This window comes from Silene latifolia, chromosome Y (assembly GCF_048544455.1).
Source record: "Silene latifolia isolate original U9 population chromosome Y, ASM4854445v1, whole genome shotgun sequence".
Lineage (NCBI taxonomy): Eukaryota > Viridiplantae > Streptophyta > Magnoliopsida > Caryophyllales > Caryophyllaceae > Silene > Silene latifolia.
The window spans coordinates 471,435,724-471,441,960 of NC_133538.1; positions in this window are offsets into that span (position 1 = coordinate 471,435,724).

Here is a 6,237-nt window from a genome sequence, read left to right on the forward strand (position 1 = left end):
ACCTTTCAGGCACGAAGGGACCGTCGACCGACAAAGATTGACTTGGTACATCCCACCTTTAGAGGCTCCTCCTAGTTCATACTTGTCAAATCTCGCAGTGAGAGCCTCAAGTGCAGCAACAGAGGAGGATTCAGCAGCTCTCCTCTGGTTCCCTCTAGAATTCCCATATTCGGCCTTGTGGGTAGCTAGATCGTCAATGATCTTCCACCCCTTGGTTGCTCCCAAATTTTCAGCGAATCGTCCATTGGTTTTGCAGATCCAAAATGGCCCTCGATCGTCGTACAACCCATTGTAGAAATGATTGCACAAGCTCCACTTTTCAAACCCATGGTGCGGTATGGTTCGCACCAGCTTCTTAAAACGGACCCATGCTTCGTGGAAATTCTCATCCGGCCCTTGTTTAAAGCCCGTGATTTGGGCTCTAATAGCAATCGTCCTTGAAGCAGAAAAGTACTTCTTGTAGAATGCCAATGCCAAGGTATTCCAATCGGTGATCCCCTGAACGGTCCGGTCCAAATCTCTATACCACTCCCTTGCAGCATCACGAAGGGAGAAGATGAACATGGTCTCCTTGATCTGGTCTTGGGTCACGCCAGCTGGTGGGGGTATGGAACAGCAGTAGTCAATAAAGGTCTCCATGTGCTTAGCCGCATCTTCATTGCGGCTCCCCCAACCGGTTCTTCTCAACCATGCTAATGTAAGAAGGCTTTGGTTCGAACTTCCCGGCATCTCCGGTAATTCGAACCCCTTATATAAGTTTTCAGCTGTCGGCTCAGAATGACTAGCTATACTTGCTTCCTCGGCCATGACTGGAATTTCTGGAGAAGTAACTGTCTCGGCTGAAGAAGTGGAAACGGGTGAAGACTGTGGGTCTTCTTCGAACAGATTGTTCTCGTAATAGCTTGACAGAGTACTCAGCTCTTCCTCTGTCGGTAGTACTCTTTGTGTTTCTCAACTCGCGCAAAGATTTCTCTATCTCGGGGTCAAATGGCACTAGTTCACCACCCGTGACTGCGCATAAGAGGAAACTACAAAAAGAATATGAGAAAAGTTTAAGGAACGAATGTCCCTTAAACTAAGAAAGACTAAAAATAAAACAACTAAAATTAGGACTATTGCCTCCCCCAAGAACGGCGCCAAAATTTGATACCCGTCGTTGTGAGTACCAAAGATAAAATTTGTAATTCCTATTAAGACTAACCTAGGCTAGTGGTAACAGGGTCGAACCACAAGGAGGCAGATGTAAATTCTAGTTGATTTATATTCAGTCTAAGGTAACAATTGTGGGGGTTGAGTTGAGATGGTCTATAGCTAAGAAGGATAAAAAACCAAAAAGACGGTCTAATGAGATAAAGAAGGGGGTACTAGGATGATCGGTTCATTATAGCTTTCAAGGCAAAGCAAACTAAGTCTGCCCCGAGTCAACACGGGTGAGGCGGGAAATAAAGAGGTCCTCTCGGTCCACTCTTAACAAATAGCATCTTTCGATCTCGCTATAGGTCCCTAATATCACTAATACTAACTTTCGTTCTGAAAAGTGACTAACGGTCTAAACTATACCTATCTTTCGATCTTAGCACAGTTTAGTCGATTCAATTGATGGTCTAACACTTACCCTATCTTTCGATCTATTGGGTCAGTCATAAAGGGGTACTTAACTGGTCGCATGCATTCGATTCGTTAAATACAACAATTAAAATCAATTAAAACGAAAGGTAACCTCACGAGGTCAGTCGATCGACCGGGTAAGGTGGTCGATCGACCAACACACGGGTCAGTCCGTGTATAATCTATTGCCGCCTATGCCATAAATCGCCTACATCCTAGCACTATAGAATTAGCTACTCATGCTAAGGGTAGAAACAACAACATAAACGATAAAGCTAACTCTCGAATTCATGCTTAAAACAGTAAAATAAACAATTAACATAAACAATGGTAACGGTTGCGGGAATCTACTTAGCAATTCTAAACTATTGATAAAATAAAGATGAACTATAATTAGGGCAGAAGAATACCGAATTGCAGAGGAAAGATTAGTTATTAAGAACCGAAAATCCAATGCTCAACAATCCCAAACCCTAACTATCAAGAACCGTATGCGAAAACTTAATCTAAATTACTGAATAAAACTTTGAATGAAAACTGAATAATAACTTCCTCCTGATTGAATGTTTCTAGGTTACGTTATATAGCAACTAACGTAACTTTATTTCCTAAACCTAGCATAACTTTGGGCTTCAAGATTCACGGTCTTTTAATTCTAAATGCGGAATAGCGGCTGGTCGATCGACTAAGGTAGGTGGTCGATCGACCACTCAAGAATGAACAAAGTGGCTTCGGAACCGAACATTGGTCGATCGACTGAGGGTGATGGTCGATCGACTACTTGAGCTGCTACTTGACTTCTTAAAACTCGTGGACTTGTCTTTTGGGCCTTGGATTGCGCACCAAGCTCGTTCCTTAAGTGATTCCTTTACGTCATTTGCAATGCAGATTACTCGGGGACGGATTTGGCTTGATTTCCTGTTGAATTCTTCACATTTCTGCAATAATGTACAAAATACGGAAGTAGACGGAAATAGGGAGAAATGTAGCATAAACTACAAGAATGAGCTCTGAAATGCGTGTAAAATGGGATGTAAAACATCATATAAATGACACGCATCACTCCTCATCTCCATTTTTTTCGGATGAACCATCAGATACCATCTCTGTCTCCTACTAACCTTTGGATCCAAATCTTCTCGCATCTTTAATCCTTCCCCTTGTTCCCTTTTAATTTCAATCTAATATCACCAATAATTTCCTCTGCAACTTTCTGAGGTCGGGACAGTTGCATCTCAATTTGCTAATGTTCCGTTATCTCCAGATGTGATAGATACATGCATTGACAATAGCATTAGTCAGATCCACTCTTACTTTCGATCCCCTCCTGTTCAGCCTCCAATCAAGGATATCTTGAGTAGGCAAGGTAATTCCCATCCATTTTCCTACAATCGTCATCACTTCTCTGCTGTAGCAGCACTCGAAGAAGAGATGATCAATGGTATCAGCTTCTCTGGCACAGGTAACACAGGTATCCTCTGTACTTATCCCCAATTTGTAGAGTTTGTCTTTAGTGTTCATGTTGCGATGCTGATAGATCCATGCAATAAAGCCATGTTTAGGGATAGTCCATTTATTCCAGACCATTGTGCACCATTTAACTTTCTCACCCTTCTTACGGATGTATTCATATCCTTTTGCTATAGAGTAGTCTTGTTCTATATGAGGGTCCCAAAGCTTATTCTGATATGCCTCTGCAAAGTGGTCTTTTGTTTGACACACTTTCCTCCAATACCAACTGGCGGCATTTAAGGAGGAATAAGTGTGCCAATTTTTGTGTTTAATGTAGGTATGGTTAACCCATTTAACCCATAAGTGATCGGACTTTGAGGCAATTCATCAGACCAACTTACCCACTGCTGTCCTATTCCATAGTATATCATTTTTTAGGCCTAATCCCCCTTCCTCCTTAGGTTTGCAGGCCTTATCCAACGAGGCCAGTGGGGTTTTAGTATAATCCACTCCCCCATCCCATAGAAAATTCCTACAAATAGCTTCAACCCTGTGAATGACTCCACTGGGCAGAATAAACATAGAAACCCAGTAATTATGTAAGGTCTTTAAATCATACTCCCTCCTATTCTACATAAACTTCCCTCTTTCCTTTTTCATCTATTCACAATAACTTCTCTATTTCCTTATTTAGTAAAGTTTTATACTTATTTTAATCACCTTACCCCACAACAATACCCCACCTCAACCCACAACAATACTTATTTTAATCAACTTACCCCACAACGATACTTATTTTAATCACCTCACCCACAATAATACCCTACAATACCTTCCCTCTCTCCAATTACCAAACCCCACAATAATTCTTTACCTTATTTTAATCCCACTCCTTAATTCTAGTGCCCCCCATGAATAGGGAGGTTTATCTAGAATAGGAAGGAGTATTTGTATTTGATTCAACTATTAACAACCCACCCTTAAATTTATAAGGGTTTTTCTAACATATGCCCAAGAAAACCAAAAAAAGAAACAATTTAATGATGTCTTTATTGAAAATTGTAATATACAATTACTTTTACTTTTTTTTCAAGGAAAACATTTAAATCTTTCTATTTTTGCTTTCTTAATCTATGCCCACTGGGCATAGGATAGAAAACCCGAATTTATAATCATCATTGCAATTTCCAATTTCCGAGATGACAAATTAAAATCAGCAACCCGTAGACCTTGTCATTATTGCATAATTGTAGAAATGCTTCTTTTTCATGAATAACAAATACTCTTACCTTTTCCTAGTAAAATTATTCTTTAATAATGGTTCAGTAAGGACCGGAAAATAAAGAGCAGATATCAAAAGTACCCTCCAATTACCCCAATAACCGTCGCTCTGGGTTTCACTGTGAGCGGTTATTTTGTCCTGTTTTCCTGGTAATTCGTCCTCTTTTCGAGGTGGTGTTTTTCAGCAATCTCAGTAGTTTTTCATCTTGCCTTTTGCTTGAATGGCTGGGGAGGGCTCTGAGAATGAGTGTGTCGTGGAGGAGAGCTCTGCTTTTGTATGTGAAGTAGGAGAGGATGAAGAGAACACACAACCATCTAAGTCCACGCTAATAGGTAGATTATGGGGACCAAAGTCAGTCAACGTTAACGCTACGATCGAGACTGTGAAAATTGTGGAGTGCGAAGAAAGAAGTTAGAGGTAATATTCTTGATGCTAATTCTAAAACTTTTATGTTCCATTTTGAAGATCAGAAAGATAAGGAACGGGTGTTAGAAGGTCAACCGTGGCATTTTGATTCCTATGTTTGGTGCCTGAACGATCCTAATTCGAACGGTAACTTATGGGATGTTCCCCTATCTTTTGCACCGTTCTGGGTTCGGGTATATGATTTACCTCTTGAGGGGAGAGGTTTGGAGGATAACTGTCGAGAATTGGGAAACTTGATCGGTGTTTACGTGAGTAAGGACTCCTCCAGTTTCCCTGAACTGGACCGTGCTATCAGAATTCGTGTGTTGCTTGATGTGCGGACTAAATTAAAAAAGTCGGTAACGATTCGGATGAAGGGAGGTAAAATGGTGGAGTTTCCTGTCAAATATGAGTGCCTTCCACTCTTCTGCTATGGATGTGGTTTATTAGGGCACGGGGAAAAGGATTGTGAAGATGGGCCGTATGAGGAAGGAAGCCACTGTTATGGGGCTTGGATAAGGGCATCACCTTGGAAACCAGTTCGAAGAGAGGCTACTAACTCGATGCATTCAGGAGTGGCGAGAAACCTATGTAAATCTTTTGATAGGGTTGGTGCAAATGAGGAGTTGTTAGCTATTGAAAATATGGTCAGGAAGTTGCAAGATGTTTCGATACAACCGAAAGGAAAATTCCTGGTGAAATGTTCAGAGGGAAATAATTTGGCGAATCCTAATTCAAGTATTATTGTAAGCTCTCTTTCAAATACACTAGATGGTCTTCCTGGGCAAAGCATTGATGAAAGGGTTGCACTAACTGCTGATGGGAAAGACTGTAGAAAGTGGCGGCGTTTTGAAAGGGAGTCAATCCCAGAAAGTGTTGTTGAGAAGAAGGTAGAGAAGGGGAAACGTGATAGAAGGGATGAAGAGGATGTTATTCAACGAGAAGCTAAACAGATTAATGGAGCCGAGGATCCGTTTGATGTGGTTATGGGAGTAGCTAATAACAGAGTTTTGATGTGGGAGGAAGGAGGAAGAGAGGCAGGTAGTGTGGAGGACGCAGAGGTTGGTGTGCATTTCAATTCGGATATTAATGTTTCATCGGCGGAGGTTGCGACAATGCAGCCCCGCCGGGAGTCATGAGTCTTCTTTCCTACAACCGTCGGGGATTAGGCAACGACCCGGCAGTTGTTAGGTTAAGGGGGTTGCTACGGGGGGTGAGGGCGGATGTGGTGGTGTTGTTGGAGACTAAATTAGGAAGCCAGGAAATGTTAGGAGTAATAAGTAGACTTGGTGGGGATTATGAGGGAATAGGCATTGATTCAATTGGGAGGTCTGCCGGGGTGGCTATTTTATGGAAGGAAGGGATTGAGGTGGAGCTCATTTCTTCGACGGCTCACCATGTGGATGTTGTGATAAGGGGCCTTTTTGGTTTACAGGAATGGAGACTCACTGATGTTTATGGGTGGGCGAGGATAGATGATAAATGGCGGA